The 21,089-nt window shown below is 41.6% G+C and overlaps 1 protein-coding gene across 4 annotated transcripts in view; it reads right to left on the reverse strand.

The window, feature by feature from the left end:
• Nucleotides 1-21,089, reverse strand: part of ANK3 (ankyrin 3) — a 524,774-nt gene that overhangs the window by 189,888 nt on the left and 313,797 nt on the right. The window lies entirely within an intron of this gene.

Raw genomic sequence — 21,089 nt, forward strand, 5'->3', positions numbered from 1 at the left:
CATCTTGGCTAAGAGATGCATGCACACATAGGGTAGGACCTTGAGTTAAACCCAATACAGACTCAGAGCCAGGAAAAGCAAGATGATTGGCCAGAGGAAACAAGGGAGAAATGCCCCATATAAGTGATACAAACTGCCACAAAGGCACGACTCTCTCTCTCTGAGTCTGCCCGTGTGTGTCTATTCACATGTACTCTTTTTCCTCCTAATATACAATTGACTTGTTTCACTACTTTACGTCTCTTTGTGGAAACTCCTTTCTACAAAGCTGATGGGCCAGGGCCTTGTCATTGGCTACTGGCCCTCGTGATCTAGCGGCTAGGATTCAGCATTCTCACTGCTGCGGCCTGACTTCAATCTCTGGCCAGATTGAAGTCCAGCTTCAAGCCGCTTCAGGCTGAGGCCACCCGAGATCACAACCATGTATACAAGGCAGAGGTTGGCTGCCATGGTAGAAAGGGCAGGAATGCTGAGACAGACCCAGATCTGAGGCCTAGGCACACTCCCTAAGACTGAAGCGGATCCAGAACAAAAGACCCCTCAGCCCCAGCCTAACGTAACAAGCAACTGTAGCCGGCTCCTGAGGTCGGGCAGGAGCTTGGTGAGAGAGAGACTCTGTGCTACAGGGATGCAGGTAGAGCTGAGCGGGGGAAGTGCACCAACCAAGGAAAATCTCTGACGGCTGGCCCTCACCCTCAGCGTAAGGTGGTGCAGCCCCTTCTAGAGGAACGTGAAACCTGTGGTACAAACAAAATGTAAACTCAGCTCAACTCTGGACTCAACTGGCTCGGGCTTCCACATTTACAGCCTGACAGGAGAAGACACATGCCGTTTCCAAGCAGGGATACTATTTTCCTCAGTGTCTGCATTCTATCTAGTGGTACAGGTGAACTACATGCAACAAAAGTTAGGGAGTTTAGGTCAAATGGAAACACTTGATAAGAAAACCACTATCAGAAAAAACTATCAGAAATGAAGCATTCCCAACCTAAATATCTGTCAACAGAGGAATGGATAAAGAAAATGTGGTACATATATACAATGGAATATTACTCAGCCATAAGAAAATGAAATAATGCATTTGCAGCAACATGGATGGACCTAGAGATTATCATACTAAGTGAAGTCAGACAAAGACAAATATCATATGATATCAGTTATACGTGGAATTGATACAAATGAACTTACTTACAAAACAGAAACAGACTCACAGACATAGAAAACAAACTTATGATTACCAAAGGGGAAAGGTTGGAGGGAGGGATAAATTAGGAGTTTGGGATTAACATATATACACTATGATATATAAAATAGATAATCAACAAGGACCTACTGCATAGCACAGGGAAGTCTACTCAATATTCTGTAATAACCTATATAAGAAAAGAATCTGAAAAAGAGTGAATATATATATATATATATGTATAATTGAATCACTTTGCTGCTGTACACCTGAAACTAACACAATATTGTAAATCAACTATACTCCAATATAAAATAAAAATTAAATAAAAAAAATAAAGTAAAAGTAAAAAAAAAAGAAATGAAGCATTCCTTTGATGGGCTCATCAGTAGACTTCACACAGCTGAGGAAAGAATCAGTGAACTGAAAGATACACCAGTATGAATGGTCCAAACTGAAACACAAAGAAAAAAAAAAAAGAGTAGAAAGAAAGAACAGAGCACACAAGAGCTGTGGGATGACATAAAATAGCTGATTGGAGATGCATAAGGAAAAGAGAGAAAGTAGGGCAGAAGAAATATTTGAAGAGATCATGGTAGGGAATCATCTCAAAATAGTGAAATATATCAAACCACACCTCTATGGACTTATATTCTCATCTGTAGAATGGACATAATACCTCCAGTGCCTCCATCACAGGACTGCCAAGGGGAGAGATGAGATTAATTCAAAAAGAGAAAGGAAACTCACAGGTATTCCGTATCTCTTATCTCATTTAACCCACTCAATAACCCTAATAAGGGGTACTATCTATTTTTTTCTTTATGTTACAGAGGAGGAGAGTAAAACTCAAACAAATCAAAATAACTTGTCAAAAGTCACAGAGCTGCCATAAATTTGACTCCAAAGTTCATGGTTCCTTTGCTAGACTAGACCATGCTGCCTCTGCATTTCTAAGTAGTGCAAACATATAAACAATTCTTCCTATTAGAGCATTTCTGGAGTACCTCGCAGTGTACTGAGAGATAGAGTGTATTGTGGTCAGGTCCTGCAGGAGTCGAGAGCTAATATTCTAGAGCCAGACTGCTTAGGTTCAAATCCCAGGCCTGTTCCACACCAGCTGCATAAACTTAGGCAAGTTTATTTAATTTCTCTGTATCTGCAAAATTAGGCTAATGATAATATCTATACTACAGAATCGTCATGAGCGTTAAATTAGTTAATTAGCACACAGTCTTAAGAATGGTGCTTGGCATTTAGCAAACACCACAAATATCACTTATTTCTATTCTTTATTGTTTACCATATAGACATTTAAAATGGATGAAATGACTGCATCTCACAATGACATTATGGAATAGTCTGGGTAGAAAAGACATGCAGATCTGAAGTAATTGGTGAACTCTAAGAAGGTGCTAAAGTCAGCAGTTCTCAGGATGGAGGCTAAGGTGTTATAGAAGTGTGGGCTTAGCACAGCTAAGTCTGTGAAACCTCAGAAGGTCCGTGGCTGAGAGAACATGATCGATGCCTGTGGTACGTAACATGATATGTGACAGAACGTGATGAAAACACGTGAATGCCATACTTTGAAAAACAGGGACCTGAAAGAAACAGCTACCTCTGCTGGGAAATGGTGGAATTGCTGGCCTATTTCTTCCCTCTCAAGTCTCACTGAAAAACCAGCCAGGTTCCCTTTTGAGACAATCAACAAAGCAAGATCACTTCTGTAACTCCCCAAAACGAACTCAGTGCCATTTGCTACTGTACTGTGATAAATAGCAGACTTTTCATTCCATTTAAGTATATAAAGGGCAGTTGATTACTGATCTGTTCCAACCCCTCATCTTTCTTTTTCTTAAAAAATGTCAGGGGTGGTTATCACTAAGTGAAAGAGTAAGTGGATGGTATCACGCAACATCTTCTACATAGTAAGTGATGATGACTCTTTGTTTCGTTCCTTGATATGGTCTCAATTAAAGACAAATCCTAAAATAATCAAATGTTAAGGTGAGAGGGAATCTGGTATCTTCTGCTAATTCTTCCCATTTGTACTAATTTTTACCCCTAAATGACTACTCTGATTAAAAAAATTCAACGTGGCAAAACAAGATATCAGAAGATGAAGATTTCAATGTGTTAATGATTTGCATTTAAAACGCACACATTTTAAGATTTGTATGTTTTTTTCTCATTCTATTCTCTTATACTACATCCCTATCCCTAGTGTAAGCAGCAACAGGAGAATGACTCGTATCAATAAATGGTTCACAGAGAAAGCACCAGAAAGACATTTAAGCAAGGCTTGCCAGAATCCGTGCTCCCCCCATAGATATGTATCTTTTGAAAAGTCTTTTAGCTTCTGAAAGGATAAGTTGAAGGAGATCACCCCAAAATATGCCACTTTGGCATAAGGATTTTTCTGAGAGCTCTGTTCTGCTCCTCTCTGTCTAAAAACAGGGCATAAATTTCCCTTAGTAAAGGTGTCTCCTCTCCCTTGCCAGCAAGAGGAGGATGCCTCTTAATCAATGGAGAAGGCTTGAGTTTAATCAGCATGACAAAGCTTACTAACTAAACTACCCTTTTCTTTCATTAGCCCCACCCCCCTCTCCCCTGCCCTGCATATATTTACCTTCCCACAAGTTACCACCCCTAGAAGCTCAAAGCCCCTCTCCTGTCCCTTTCCTACAAATTTATCACCCATTGTTAAAATGGCATATAAGCCTCCAGGGTTTAACTGCTCCTTTGAGTTTTCACTTCTTTTCTATGAGGCCTCAGTGTGCAAATATAAACCTTTCTCCTGGTTAACCTCTCTTTTGTCCATTTAATTTGCAGAACCCCAAGAGCTAAACCTAAGAGGGTAGAGGAAAATTATTTTTCCTTCCTCTCCAAGGTCATATCTGCTTATCTCCAGGCACAGGGCAGATACTCAATAAGTGTTTGATAAATAATATTTAATACAGATATTATTATAATATTTAATATAGATTTATATGTATAATATAGACATATAATTAAATATTATACAGAATTATGATATTTAATATAGATTTTGATACAATGTAGAAAAATATGGAATTGAATTTCTGTTTCCCACTTAATTTCTGTTCTGTTCTCTATTTCCTTAAGAGTATAAAAACACTTTTCTCCTGTAAATATTTTTGGTTTTCCAATGTGGAGGGGAATAGAATTTGCCACCCCAAAATGTGGCTCTTTGGCATGCAGATTATTTCAAGCTTCAAACAATCAAGGCCCAGAAGACTCAGGAAGAACCTTTGACCTTCCCCCTAACTGCCTGAAAGAAGGTAGATAGAGGGCCTGGTCCTGGGATAGAGCTATCACCAGACATATCTGCAAAGAAGATGGGCTAGATGTGGTGGTGGGAACTCAGCAGGGCCTAGAGATCAGAGTCCACTCTGGGTCCTGTTTTCTCTGCCTGGCCCAGCAAACACTTGTTTCCCAAACGCTTGCTTTTTCATCTCCACGTGAATTGCCTTCCACCCCTCTCAAGCCCCAAACCACTACTTCCAGCTTCCTCTTTTGTCTTAAGATGATATATAAGGAAAAAAAAAAAAGTCGATATTTAAGGTGAGAATTTCAGCCATTTGGCAAGTATCTCAGTTTTCCTGGTCTCTTCCATGTATACATGTTATTAAACTTTTGTTTGATTTTGTTCTGTTTATCTGCCTCATGTCAACTTAATTCTTAGTCCAGCCAGAAGAACCTAGAACAGTAGAGGACAATTTCTTCCTCCCTGACCACTGCAAGTCTTCTTGGATACTTTATTTTTATAATAGATTTATTGAGATATGTCACATATCATAAAACTGACAATTTTAAAGTGTGCAATTCAGTGGTTTTTTAGTATATTCACAAAGTTGTGCAACCACAGTATCTATCTAGAACTCTTTCATCATCCTGTTAAAAAAAAGAAACAACAGGCCCCAAACAGAATCCCGTGTGCTAAGGCCTACCAAGACTTGACACCTAACCTAACTGTAGTTCAGCTCTCCCAGGAACGTGACGTTGAACCAGTCAGTCTGGAATTACCTGGTCAGCACAAGTGAGGTAATCTGTCTGACAGACCCTGGCCTTCCCCCAGAGGAAGGTGACCTTGCCTGGAATAATCCACTCTTTGCTAGAAACATCCTTTTTCCACTCCCAGTCTGCCTATAAAAGTCTTTTATTTTGTATAGCTCCTGGTTCCTTTCTCTTTGCTAGATGGGATGCTGCCGATTCATGAATCATTGTTGAATAAAGGCAATTCGATCTTCAAATTTACTCAGTTGAATTGTATTTTTTAACTATCACCAAAAGAAACCCCATACCATTAAGCAGTCACTTCCTATTTTTCTGTCCCCCCAGCCCCTGGCAACCACTAATCTACTTTCTGTCTCTGTGGATATGCCTATTCTGAACACTTCATACAAATGGAATCATACAATATGTGGCCTTTTGTGTCTGACTTCTTTCACTTATCATAATGTTTTCAAGGTTCATTCATGTTATAGTATATATCAGTACCTCCTTTCTTTTTATGAGAATGCCTGACTTTTTAATGCCTTAAGAAATCCATAAAACAAGGGGTAGTGGGGTAGGGGAGAGAAGGAATGGGAGCTTGGGATTAGCAGACACAAACTATTATATAGGATGGATAAACAACAAGGTCCTACTGTATAGCACAGGGAACTATATTCAATATCCTGTGATAACCATAATGGAAAAGAGTATGAAAAAGAATGTGTATATATATATATATATATATATATATATACTCAACTGAGTCACTTTGTTGTACAGAAGAAATTAATATAACATTGTAAATCACCTATACTTCAATAACATTTTTTTAATTTAAAAAAAGAAATCCATAAAACACATGAAAAGAAATGATTCTTTCAATGATAAGGATTTGAGATTTCAAGGATATACCCAGGAATATTTCAAATGATGGAATATAAGGTAAGAAAAGACCCCAGCCTTCACAGTCTGACACATAAAATCAAACCTTCATAGTACTCTAGCACTCTACTCTAGTTACCCCATATACATGGAATGACACAGTGTTCGTCTTTTCGTGACTGGCTTATTTCACTTAGCTATCATCCTAGGTTCATCCACATTGTAGCATATGTCAGGATTTCCTACCTTTTTAAGGCTGAATAATATGTCATTGTACATATGTATACACAACATATAGTTTATTCATTCATCTGTCAATGGACACTTTGGTTGCTTCCACATTTTGGCTATTGTGAATAATGCTGCTCTGAACCTGGGTATACAAATATTTATTTGAGATTCTGCTTTCAATTCTTTTGTATATATATACCCAGAAGTGGAATTGCTGGATCATATGGTAACTCTATATCTAACCTTTTGAGGAACCTCTATACTCTTTTCCACATCAGCTATAATACCATTTTACTTTCCCACAGAGCACAAGGGATCCAATTTCTCCATGTCTTTGCCAACTGTTATTTTCTTTCTTCCTTCCTTCCTTCATCTCTCTCTCCCCTTTTCCTCCTTTTTTTTTTTTTTTTTTGGTTGGTAGCCATCCCAATGGGAGTTCAATATATGCTCCCAAAATATTTTTTTTCAGTATACATTTCAGGGTTTCCATAATTCCATAAACAATGAGAAATTGTTAGCCACTGAGGATTGAAATAGTAACTACCTTTTGATCTTGTAATAACTTTTTAGGAAAAAAAAGAGTTCTGCTAAAAAAGTGATAACTACTGATTTAGACCAAGCAACTCTTCATTTTACATGAGAATGAATTTTGTTTCATTAAAATGAAAAACAAAGTCTCTACCAATTATTAGGCTCTTACTTTGTGCAGGCTCAAAGAGACATACATCATCTCATTTAATCTCCGCAACAACCCATGAAATAGATGCTATTAACTCAAATTCACAGGGGAGTAAAATGAAGCTGAAAGGAGCTACAGGTCCCAGAGCTAGAAACTGCCAGAGTTGGGATTTGAACCTGAGTTGTGATTCCAAAAGCTGTTCTGGTTCTTTCCAGTGGGTCGAATAGGACAAATATATACTGGGCAAACACCAGCTCTAGCTCTGAACCCAAGTAGCATAGTCCTTAACTGAAAATGCTGCCTGCAGACAATTTCCAACCAAAAGGAAATAGTGTATCTCAAAGCTATAAAAATATTCATCATCTAAAGAGTGGCTAGTTCAATTCTGACACTTTAAATAAGAATTCATGGCTTTCATATTTCTTTAAAGATGTCACTATCAGTGCTGATTCAAAGGAAGCCTGCTCTCTGTGTTACAGGAAAGAAAGCCCTTCCCACCTGGAAGTATTTATAAATAGAGATAGTAATGGAACCAAAAGGGGAATTAAAAATTCATTTACCAAGTAGTAAACTGCTTTCTATATATTGAGGAAAATTGTTTTTAAATGTTTAATTATTGTCATTTGTAGAGACGTGGATGGACCTAGAGACTGTCATACAGAGTGAAGTAAGTCAGAAAGAGAAAAACAAATATCGTATATTAACGCATATATGTGGAATCTAGAAAAATGGTACAGACGAACTGGTTTGCAAGGCAGAAATTGAGACACAGATGTAGAGAACAAACGTATGGACACCAAGGGGGGAAAGTGGCAGCGGGGGGCGGGTGGTGGTGGGATGAATTGGGAGATTGGGATTGACATGTATACACTAATATGTATAAAATAGATAACTAATAGGAACCTGCTGTATAAAATTAAATTTAGGGCTTCCCTGGTGGCGCAGTGGTTGAGTCCGCCTGCCGATGCAGGGGACACGGGTTCGTGTCCCAGTCTGGGAAGATCCCACATGCCATGGAGCGGCTGGGCCCGTGACCCATGGCCACTGAGCCTGTGCGTCCAGAGCCTGTGCTCCGCAACGGGAGAGGCTACAACAGTGAGAGGCCCGTGTACTGCAAAAAACCCCAAAAACCAAAACAAACAAAATTAAATTTAAAAAAAGTTTAATTATTATTATTATTATTTTTTTTTTTGCTGTACGTGGGCCTCTCACTGCTGTGGCCTCTCCCGTTGCGGAGCACAGGCTCCGGACACACAGGCTCCGCGGCCATGGCTCGCGGGCCCAGCCGCTCCGCGGCATGTGGGATCTTCCGGGATCGGGGCACGAACCCGTGTCCCCTGCATCGGCAGGCGGACTCTCAACCACTGCGCCACCAGGGAAGCCCCATAAAAAAGTTTAATTATTTAAAATGAGTTAATCTAATGATATTAGATTTCTTGTAATCTTTCTAATGAATGCTGTAACTTTAATAACAGTCTATCTTTTTTTCTAAGTCTACTAGTAAAATTTCTTTAAAAAATGAAGGTGGTTTATAGTTATAAATTTTCCACACTCATATAATTTCTAATAAATCTGAAACTAAATTAATCTCTGTATTGAATACTTTTCTTTCCCCTCCAGAAAATAAATCATTCTTTCAGGCTTTGAAGATGTCAGTGAACTTGAAACTGTTAGTTTCTCAAGTATCCTACCCTCATTTGGCCTCCCAATAAATTAGATTCTTGCTGAAGTTTCAAACACGTCAAAAATGAAAATAATGTCTTTGAAGTTTCTGAAGAAAGATGGTTTGGAAAGAAATAAAGCCAGTCTAGTGCAAATGGCTTTATCTGTGTGCAGTGTACTTGTTCTAAGGAGATGGAGCTCCTCCAGGGACCAGGAAGACCACAGCTACCCAGGGGCCAACATCCCGGCCTCAGCTTCCATCTGGCACTGCTGCTGGGGGCTGATGGTCACACACTGAGGCATAAAAAATGAGTTAGAAGGTATGGATGCACATCCTTGTTCTTCCATCTTACTCTCAGTAGGATCTGGGACAAAGGACTTCTTGGGATCTCAGTTCTCATCTGTAAAACTATGTATTCTTGTGGGTCTCAAATGATGCACTGTACATAAAAGTATTCTATAAGCCAGGGGTCCCCAACCCCCGGGATCTGATGCCTGATGATCTGAGGTGGAACTGATGTAATAATAATAGAAATAAAGTGCACAATAAATGTAATGCTCTTGAATCATCCCAAAACCATACCCCCCCTCCCCGCCTCCAAGTCCTTGGAAAAACTATCTTCCATGAAACCAGTCCCTGGTGCCAAAAAGGTTGGGGACTGCTGCTGTAAGCTGTAAATATGCTGTAAATTCAAGGTTATATTATTATGGGCGTATAAACATAAAGGTAGTTTTTACAAGCAAAAAAATTATTGCTATTTCTGTGACTCAACTTTAGACAATTTATATGAAGAAAAGATTTTCATAGCACGGCCTCAGTCAATGTTTTCTAATATGCTTGATCAGAAGAATCACCTGAGGAACTTGTTAAAAAAACACAGATTGCGAGGCCCTATCCCTGAAGCACTGAATCCCAGTCCAGGGGAATGGGAAGATGCTGGCCAGCTAGGGAAAACTGGCTGCAAGGCCCTGAATTGGAGGCTATGAAAAAATGGTTTTTCATTTTCAAACTCAGAGGGACGTGCTCCTTGGACAAGCCTGCCTTGTATTTCTTACCAGAAAACACACATGATACCTTTTTGTCATAAAGCCATTACGTTTCTAAATATCAAGAGTCCATTTCAAAGCATGACCATTAGGGATTCAAAAATGCAGAACTGATAGAGATAATAAATAAAATGTAGTGGAAATATGAATGCATTACCTTTTAGAATGAATTTGATCATTTGTCAGTTTTTTTAAGTTTGCTAATCTTTCAATTAAAACATCCTTAAATGTGTGATGGGATTTCGTAGTAAGTTAAAAAAAAACCCTTTAAAATCTTAAAAAATGTATTTAATTCATTTTGCAACTGGTACAGGCAGCAAACAAATAGCCAGCTGGTCGAAGAGAGACTACTGGCAGTTCTGGTTTTCCTGGGATGACCCTGGATTAAGTCCAAAGCCCGGTACACACTCCCTCTGATGTTAGGATATTATGAACTACACAGTCTGAATGTAGTTTATTTGACTTGATTGTTTTTATTGTCTTATTTGACTTGACTTATTTACTTTGCTGTTCTTAGCTCAAGCTCTGCCACCTTGAAGCCGTACAGTTTAATTGAAACACAAGTTATTTAACTTCTTGCTTCCTGGTGTAAAATGGAACTCATACCCACATCTCAGGGGATGAGTGTGAGGAATACATGAAATAATGTATAGGAAACTTACTGGAGTACGTAGTAATAAATGAAAGCCATTTCCTAAATTAGTTTGAATTTTGGATAAGTTTTTTCCACCTCCTATTTCAAAGTCTCAGGAGTAAGAGCGGAAAGGACCCTCAGGGTCTCCCAGTCCAACCAACTCTGAGGGGTGCATCATGGGGGAAGCCTGATGCCCTCTGCAGAGCAGTCCCAGAGTGAGCATGAACTGCCGGGCCCTTCTTTCCCATCTGGGGACATTCCCATCTCTCCATCTCTTGGCTGTAAAGAGATGATCAATCCAGCAATGCTGTCTCAGAGGGGGCACCACTGGATCCACTGGCATTCTGGTTGGGACACTGTCACTGGCATGAGGACGTCCCACGCACTGAAGGGGGTTTAGCCATCCCAGCCCTGCCCCGTTACATGCCAGCCATCATTCCACTTCTGCATTTAAAGACCTGTAAGAACAGACAGTCGAATGGCGGTGACCAGGGGCTGCGGGGTAGTGGATGAGTTGGGGAGATGTCGTTTAGGGGTACAAACTTGCAAATAGTAGATAAATAAGTTGTGGAGATCTAACGTACAGCATAGTGATTACAGTCAACAGTACTGTATTATCAACTTCATAGTTGCTAAGAGACTAGATCTTAACTGTTCTCACCCCAAAAAAGAAATATGTTAGAGTTATTAGCTAACAAAAACTGTAGTAATCATATTGTAATATACAAATGTATCAAACCAACACACTGTATACCTCAAACTTACACAATGTATCATGCCAATTATCTCAAAAACAAACAAACAAACCCAAAACACTACAATTACTCCCTTCTACCTGCAGGATCCAGGCCAGGGCCCTCAGCCCAGCCAGGGGTTCGGGGAGTTCCTTCCCACAGGCTTGGACCCGCCATTCATCTCCAGCCTCATTGCACATATGCAAATGGGTCTCAGTCTCCACTTCCTGGAGCTGACTCTAATCCTTTTATGTCCATGACAGCTTAGCTTTTCAGTTTTTTTTTCAACTGTGATAGTCCATGCTGATCTCCTACCTGAACTTGTTTTCTTGGAACCTACTGCTTCGATCTGTGAGAGAGCCAATAAAGGATTGCGCATGTGTCCCCAATTCACCTCTTTGCAACGTTCCGTTCTTCAAAGTCCTAAACGCTTCGCTCTAGGTGCTCCTTCGCCCTTCCTGTATATGCGTCAAACCACCAGGGGAAGAAGAGCAAGATTTTCTCATGAAAGAACTACGATGCCCAGGAGGGGACCAGGGTGCATCTGAGCTCATCCAAGTGCACCTTCTGACAATAGGAAGTGTGAACAACAGTCCGAATGTTCAGCAGAGGGGTGCAGTGGGGGAAATGAAAAGTCTCCAGCTAATGAATTATTCCCTTTTAAAGGGCAAATGAATAAAGCGAGCACTGCCAACTCCTACCTTAATAGAACTTTATTTCACAGAATTTCAAAATAGGATTTATTCAGGTCATTTAAACATGTTCTCAGAGCAACAATGCTAGAGCAGCACTGCAGGAAGCAGGGCATATATTCAAAGACGAAAAGTGAAACAAAGGGAAATATGTACCTTCCAATTTCTATGATTTTTTTTTTTACTGGCGTTCTTACTGTCTCAAACAATGTCACGTTACCCGTTTGGTAAAGGCTGACCTTCTCATGCTGACAGACACAACGCAAACACTGTAACTCCAACGTTCTGGGATGCAACATTTCTGACTAGCTCCGGAAGTACTCTAGAGAGCTGACATGATGTCACTTGCTTGACATGTGTCACGCTTGACAGGTGAATGTGTCTTACACTGATGGGTCTCCTCCCAGATGTAAGCATTAATCACCACCACCAGCACAAACATGGCTAGGACCCTGGCCCACGTGCTAAGCAATTTATATGGATTATTTCGTGCGGTCACAATGAGGCTACACATTTGGTACTATTGTTGGACCCATTTTATGGATGACAAAGCTGAAGAAGCATGAATAACTTGCACAGGAGCACACAAAGTAAGCCACATACCAGTGTGGAACTCCAGCAGTCTGACTGCCTTGCTGTTTGCTTTGACACTGTACTATACCTACTCTCTTCTGCGAAAGGCCTCCATCCCTGTCAGATAAGGTGGTCAGGCAGAAGGGAAGGGCTTGTGGTTGATTGATCTCTCTCCTACCCGGCTAATAAGAAAAATGCAGCCTACATGATGAAGAGGCTTGCCCTGGACCACATCAGTGACTGATGATACAGCCAGGATGAGAGCCAGGGCTCCAGCATGTATCTAAGGACTTTCCTCCTCATCCTAGGCTGCTACAGCTTAGAAACTTCAGCTCTTCAGATGACAACAACACAGATCCCATACCACAGGGTAGGATGTTAATAAGCTCCAGTGTACTAATGGGTTTAAGACAAAAACATTCCCTTAAAAAATTATATAGGAGATTCTCCTTTGATGTGGCGTTCGGGGGATTAAATGAAAAAGGCAGGAACAAGATTGCATGGCATGCATAGAGCAATTCTCTAGAAAAGGTCTATCTCCCACCATTCTGGCCTCTGCTTACTTACTGGTTTTGTTCTTCCTGAGATGTTAGTATCACCATGGTAACAAGAATATGGTTAATGCAGTAGCCACACTGCGACTTTTCCATAACTCACATTCCTTTGCTAAATGCTCCCAAATCTCCATTTTCATTCCAAAGGAGGTTTATATAACCCATTAAAAATGTCTTTAATGCTGTTGAACCTATACTAGGAGATAAACATAATTTAGTTTATATTTGAAAATACGTATCAATAAAAATGAGTGAATGTGTGTGTGTGTGTGCGTGTGTGTGTGTGTTTGGGCTTTATAGGGACAGACATCTAAACGTTAACAAAATAGGACTCTTATGGGCAGTTTTTCTTTTCTTTTGCTTTATTGTATTTTATTTTAAAAATAAATTGTATAACGCAGGGAAAATATTTTTTTTAAATGTATTTGCAATGGCATCACCACACAAACTACAGTAGCGTCTCCGGAGGCCCTGGACCCTTATAAAAACATTACAAAAGTCACCCTCCTGCTGAAGCGATGCTCACCTCTTCTCCACGTTTGGGTGGCTGATGTTCTTCCTAGCACTGGCTGGTGGTGGCCTTGATTGGGCTTTGATAGCTCAGAAACTGAGGCTCTGCTTCAAACACCCTTAACTGAACAAAGCCTGGCAGCAGACCTTGATGACTAGCCCTTTGTTCTAGGCGTGTCTTCCAAGGTCAACTACACTGATGAATCACAAGACTCCTGGCTGCTCAAATCAACTTGCGGCTCAGTGTCTGACATTCAATACTTGGGTTTGGTGCACTTGCCTATTAGAATCCTATGGATTTCCCATCCCTCTTAATGCAGCTCACATCAGTTTGGGAAGTGGGTCCCTAACACCAAGTGAAGCTCAGCCTGAAATTCTGATAGACCAGGGAGAGGACTGGGGCTTGAGGAAAGCAGGTTTGAATAGGTACTGGGTGCCCAGGAATAGTGGCCTGGAAGTTATTTGTTGATTCATTCTTGAATTCAACAAATATATATCGAGTCCTTCCCCGTGCTAGGTACTGGGTTACACTCCAGGGATCCCAAAATGTGTAATAACACGTAGGTCTGCCCTTGAGGAACTCAAAGTCCTGCAGGGGAGGTGAAGAACAGGGTGTGTGAGGCGTATGTCACGACACCCCTACTTTAGCCTGAATAGGACTGTTCAGCTAATGCATGCACAAGGCTTAACAAAGAAGCTGGAACTTACTAAATACTCAAATCACGACTATTTTATATCATGATTACTACACATTTTTACCTACAGAAGAAAGGAAGAAAATGAACATCCGCTGAGCACTTATTCTGCAGCAGGCAAGGTCCTGGATTCTTTCATGGTATCACCCTCTAGCTTAATGGAATGCAGCTCCATCAGTATGTGAAAGGTACCACTCAGGGAGGCAGATCAAGGGCTGCCAGGCAGCAAAAATACAGATCCTGGCTTCCCACAGCACCGTGAGGAATGGGTCTCTGAAATAAAATGCCTACCTCTCTTAAAAAATCTAAATGGCAAGAGACACATTCTCCACGGCTGAGTCCTTCACTGGAGGATTGAAAAGATGAAGTTCACGTTAAAGGCATTATCACAGAGGCAGGAATGTGGTAAGCATGTGGAAAGAGGATATTGACCAGCTGAGGAAAGATGTCCCATGGAGGAGCTGGAGATAGAGGGTGAATAAGGCGTCTCAGGCTGCAAGGGGCTTAGGTAATAAACACAGTGTGCAAGACAAACACTCCCACAGAGTTAAGTTTAAAGGCCAACCACGGGAGAGGAAGAAGAGGGCACGATGAGCACACACACTGGGGCAAGGAGGGGAGCGACCTATTTTAGGGGGTCAGAGAAAGCATCTTTGAGGAACAGGATACAAGCATCTTTTACACAGATTAGAAAACAGAGGCTCACAGAAGTAATTGTGGCAGAATCTCTGGCAATTGGAGACGTCTCTTGAGACCTATCTCAACTTCTGATATTTCTGAACTCTCCATGGCATGAACTGGGGAGAAATTACTATGTTCAAGTTGCCAGCAGTATTTTTAGTCCTCTTTGGAAGAAGATTTCGGTTTTATTGTTGTTGGTGGTCACGGTGGTCTCTGCTTACGTAATGGGAAAGGCACCAATCTGCTTTTGGAGCTCAAAGGGGCAAGTCTATTAGGAGTAAAATTGCTTCTACTTAGAGTGAACTTTTTTTTTTTTTTTTTTTTTTTTTTTTGCGGTACGCGGGCCTCACTGTTGTGGCCTCTCCCGTTGCGGAGCACAGGCTCAGCGGCCATGGCTCACGGGCCTAGCCGCTCCGCGGCATGTGGGATCTTCCCGGACCGGGGCACGAACCCATGTCCCCTGCATCGGCAGGTGGACTCTCAACCACTGCGCCACCAGGGAAGCCCTGCTTCTACTTAAAGCATCACTTTCCTTGGAGGGGAAAGTTGCATTTAGAGATAATTATGACACTGAAGGGAAGGAGGCCTGAGTCTGATGGTGTCTCAGCTTTGTTCGAAAGAACTTTCTGCAATGATGGAAATGTTACGTATACAGTGTTAATACAGTGGCTGCTAGCCATACGTGGAAACTGAGCACCCAAAATGTGGTTCTGGGGCCTCCCTGGTGGCGCAGTGGTTAAGAGTCCGCCTGCCGATGCAGGGGATACGGGTTCGTGCCCCGGTCTGGGAGGATCCCATATGCCGCGGAGCGGCTGGGCCCGTGAGCCATGGCCGCTGGGCCTGCGCATCCGGAGCCTGTGCTCCGCAACGGGAGAGGCCACAACAGTGAGAGGCCCGCATACCGCAAAAAGAAAAAAAAAAATAAAAACAAAATGTGGTTCTGTGGAATGAGGCATAGAAGTTTACATTTAATTTAAATTAAAGTTAGTACTCAGTAGTTAGTGGCTACTGAATTAAGAGAGCCCATGTGTAGAGGAAACGGGGTTCCCCCTCTCTCTGGGACCAGAGACTAGGTTAAGGGGCTTAGACTCTGGCCAGAAGAGATGTAGTGTTGGTAAAAGGGGTTCTCGCTGAGGGAAGTAAGGGAGACTCTCCAACACAGTGGCTTCAGGGGGCTCACAAGGGAGCCCTTTCCTGAGGAAGGGGTCATAGCTCATGGACTTTGGGGACAGTGTTATCCAGAACAGGTCCTTCAGCTCTACCTTTTTTTTTTTAATCTCATTTTTAAAAATTAATTTTTACTGGCATATAGTCTCTTTACAATGTTGTGTTAGTTTCTGCCATACAGCAAAGTGAATCAGTTACACATATACATATACCCACTCTTTTTAAAATTTCTTTTCCATCTAGGTCACCACAGAGCACTGAGTAGAGTTCCTGTGCTATACAGTAGATTCTCATTAGTTATCTATTTTATACATAATAGTGTACATATGTCAGTGCCAATCACGCATTTCATCCCTCCCCCCACTTTCCCCCCCGGTAACCATAAGTTTGTGCTCTATGTCTGTGACTCTATCTCTGCTTTGCAAATAAGTTCATCTGTACCATTTTTCTAGATTCCACATATACGTGATTATTATATGATATTTGCTTTTCTCTTTCTGACTTACTTCACTCTGTATGACAATCTCTAGGTCCATCCATGTCTCTGCAAATGGCACTATTTCATTCCTTTATATGCCTGAGTAATAAGCTCTGCCTTTCTGCTCTGAACTCCCTTCAACAATCCCAAAGTTTTTAGAGAAGTCTTGTTGGGCACTAGAGCCAAGACTTAGCTGTGCTTCGGGGAATTAAGAGAGAGAGACTTTTTGGTATGGTTGAGCACATGGGGGTCTCAACAAATTAGTAGCGTCAGGTCAGTGGCTTATTTGAGTCTGGACCTCCAGGTCTAGCTTATAGGAGAAGTTCTTTAATATTTGCTAGAATGAATTTAACTGAGAAAGGAAATCTCCAGATAATGTTTATCCACGGACGTCGTTTTGCTTATGCACGTGCTGACCCCGTGTCGACCTCTTATTTGGGCAGAACGTAAAATCTGACACTTGTATGTTTTCATCAACAGGTTTAGGAGTTCAACTGTCTAAAAACAGTGCTCTCACTTTAACAAGAAGAACTTTAGATAAAGTAGCCTTTCTTATGACATAAATGAGTTGCAAACGTGGCTGAGGCCCTGCTAAAGCTTTGTTCAAAACAACTGCTATTTGAGAAAGGCAGTCCAGTTGGACATGTTAACTAGTCACAGACCTGTGGCACACGTGCCAAGTTCTATCACACGCAATTAGAACATCACACAGCTAAGTACCTGGGCCATAGTCTCAGCCTCCCTGGGCAAGGCGCCTTCACAGATGGAGATTTAGGCAGTATGGGGTAGTAGGAATGGAACCTTTTGAAATGTAGCTATTAAAGATACTGTCAACTATAAAACTGTTCTTTTTTTCCATTAAAGTACAGTTAATTTACAGTGTTATACTAATTTCTGCTGTACAGCAAAGCAACTCAGTTATACACATATATACATTCTTTTTTTATATTCTTTTCCATTATGGTTTATCCCAGGAGATTGGATATAGTTCCCTGTGCTATATGGTAGGACCTTGTTGTTCTCCATTTTAAATGTAATAGTTAGCATCTGCTAACCCCAAACTCCCAGTTCATCCCTCTCCTTCCCCCACTCCCACCTGGCAACCACAAGTCTGTTCTCTATGTCTGTGGAAACTCACTGCTCTGAATAGAATGATTCACAAGATATAAAAATGACATTTGAATTATTTCACACACAAAAAAAACTGTCTCTATAGATAACTAAGATTTCCTTTGTCAAAAAGTGGAAACTATATAACCCGTGCTTCCTTTTCTACCACATGTATAAAAGCCCTTAAAGCCTAAATTTAAGGGCTTTGTATTCACTAGTTCTTTCCAGTTGCTTGGTAACATTTACTTCTTCTGGTTCATCCTTACATGTCTTACTTTGTATATTTTAATCCGTAAACCTCCTGAAATCCTTTTGGAAACAAATGAGGTATAGCACTCAAACACATAAATCCGTAATCCTTTCAGAGATCAAAACAAAAAAGTACTATATACCAAGACCAACAGAAGGATGTTTTATTCAATTATCTTCCCCAAATGGGAAGTTAAATAATAATTTACAAGAGAAAAGTTAATGACAAGAGTGCAGATTAAGTTAGGTGGTCCATTATATTTGATGAAAAAATGTCTTAGCCAGCAAAGTATTCATCTATCTTCCTCAATGAAAGGAATTTTGCAGGCATCCAATAATATAATTTGGCCTTTACCTACTCCAGGGCATCAGTGCTCCTTACTGGAAAGCGAATCAGGAGCAGCTCTGGTGTGTCTTACTTACATTCTCTTCCCCAAGAGAGCTAGCATGACTTGCTAAGAGAGCAAGGGTCACGCATAAATTCAGATGGTGTCAAGGCCATCTCAGCAGACACAATTCAGAGAACGCAGCATGCTGACACTGCACTGCAGTCTTCAGCAGCTATTCTATTAACTCCCTGCAGTGGACCCTTGAGGCTGAACAGGTCTGGATAATCCGAAAGGAAATATTTAAGATGTCAGACAGGAGATCTTATGCAATACATAGACATGGCAAAATTACAACACAAAAATAAAAATTCACATTATAATAAAAATCTAATGAAAGGTGTTAACAGAACAAGTAAGTATCCTATAAATCACTTACCATCACTGCTGCTCGGGGTATACAATCACCACTGGCTAGGACCTGCTTTCTTGCTGCCTGAATTAGCTAGCACTACAAAGAAGCATAGAAAGCAATCCATTCTATTGTGTTCCCTCTTTAGTCACACCGCGTTTGGCTCCGCCTCGTACCTGCCTCGTATCTGCACATGCACTACACGCAGGAAATGATTCCAGAAAGGTTATCCCTACTCCTATCCCCAGCTCTCTTCACCAGCAGGTAGCTATTCTTTTTTTTTTTTTTTTTTTTGCAGTACACGGCCCTCTCACTGCTGTGGCCTCTCCCGTTGCGGAGCACAGGCTCCAGACGCGCAGGTTCAGCGCCCATGGTTCACGGGCCCAGCCGCTCCGCGGCACGTGGGATCCTCCCAGACCGGGGCACGAACCTGCGTCCCCCGCATCGGCAGGCGGACTCTCAACCACTGCGCCACCAGGGAAGCCCCAGCAGGTAGCTATTCTTGAGGTCACGCCCTCAGCCCACAAAGAACTACAGGACGGTATCCGCCTTTCTTCAATGCTCTGTCCCAGCCAGGAAGCAGAAATCACAGCCCCCCTAAGACAAAGGTTGCTGCTGTCATATTGTAACTTGACCTCTAACTTTCTCATCAATACCTCTATCTCAACCCAGTTCCTGAAGCATACGATTTATGGTTATGATTTGCACCTAGTTCTTAGCAACTGAGGCTTAATGATCCTTCCTTTATTGTTTTGACCAGGCAAAATCTGATCCCATCTGTGTTCTAGGGCATCTTACTTTCACCTGCTACATCCCTGAGAGAACTCTGACCTAGAAGGACCCCACTCAAGTTGGGAAGAGAGAGGTTTCTGTAATACAAAAGGCTAAATGCTGGATTGTTACATAACAAAATTACTGGAGATTTGGAACCTACAGTGGGTTTCTGGAGGCAACTAGCAGTTGCCTCCGATTAAGCTTTTCATGAAGACCAGTTCTGCTCAGACATCCTACTGCAAGCCATCCATCACGTACTACAGAGGGAAGCATGTGTTGTAGGGTGTAAGCAACAGTACAGGCCTCCTAGTAATAAGTATGATTAAATTCCACTTCAGCCTTCAGTTCAGAATGCTATGAGGCCTCGTTAATTAGGAATGTCTGGAGAAAATGCTTTTCCAAATCAGCAAAAAAGTCTGAATTTTAACATATTTTAAACAAAAGCACAATGTGACTTTTAAATCACATATGGTAATTCAGACAAGGTTAACAACGTGGGTCTGATGTCTCCACTTTTTTTTTTAAACATCTTTATTGGAGTATAATTGCTTTACAATGGAGTGTTAGTTTCTGCTTTATAACAAAGTGGATCAGCTATACGTATACATATATCCCCATATCCCCTCCCTCTTGCATCTCCCTCCCACCCTCTCTATCCCACCCCTCTAGGTGGTCACAAAGCACCGAGCTGATCTCTCTGTGCTATGCGGCTGCTTCCCACTAGCTACCTACTTTACATTTGGTAGTGTATATATGTCCATGCCACTCTCTCACTTCTTCCCAGCTTACCCTTCCCCCTCCCCCTGTCCTCAAATCCATTCTCTACATCTGAGTCTTTATTCCTGTCCTGCCCCTAGGTTCTTCAGAGCCTTTTTTTGTGTTTTTTTTTTTTTGTTTAGCTTCCACAGTGTCCACTGATCTTTAATCAATAAATTAGCTTCATTTGTAATTACCAGAGTCATTGTTTTAATGTAAATGGATGCTTTGGAATTGTTTGAAGGAGTCTGAAAATACTGCAATTTGTCCTCTTAAATTGCTTAAACATTACCCCAATCTCCTTATTTTCAGCAGCATCAGGAAATTTCTGAACAATGGCACAAAGGTAAAACTTCAAACGCTACCCTGACATGAATTCTCCAAATGTCCTAATTAGAAGATGTGACTTAATGAGGTTTTCTGTGAGTTAGAGACATAAAACCAGAAGGATGCATCTTACAGACATGAGCTTCAGTTTTGACATCGGTGTGCACTGTTTATAACATGACTTAAAGAAGTACTTAACTTTGTCCTTCAAAATGTCACACTAGGCCTCGGGTCTGCCATGTTGCTGAAACCCAAGGATGCTGGTAGTGCAATAAGAACATGGCTCTAGAGTGACATGAGCTGCCTCATTTCCACTGATAAAGGCTTTCAGCAGGCTGATGACAATAGGATAGGAAATAGCTTTCTTTTTTCTTGCCACCAATAAACAAAGATTTATTTGGAAATTTCCAAAGCTGCCAGAAGTGGCACTTGCCAAGCCCTAGGCCCACTCTCCTTCCCAAGCTCCAAAGGGGAACAACAGTCCTCCCCACCGCTTCCCTGCCCTCCCCCTGCCCTCCCCCAGCACACTCACCCAGGCCTCAGGCCCCGCCAGAGAACTAGCGTGCCCTCTCTCTAGGAGGCGTTACCCCTGGGCCCAAGAGCTGGGGGGTGGCAGCCCTCTGGCCTCCCAGGAGATGACGGCGGCGGCCAGAGCCGCTTGCATAGACTGAGAAAAGAAAATAAGGAAGGAGATACCAAGTAGGGCTCCCCTGAAA

The sequence above is a fragment of the Mesoplodon densirostris genome, chromosome 1 (genome assembly GCF_025265405.1).
Source record: "Mesoplodon densirostris isolate mMesDen1 chromosome 1, mMesDen1 primary haplotype, whole genome shotgun sequence".
Taxonomy (NCBI): Eukaryota; Metazoa; Chordata; class Mammalia; order Artiodactyla; family Ziphiidae; genus Mesoplodon; species Mesoplodon densirostris.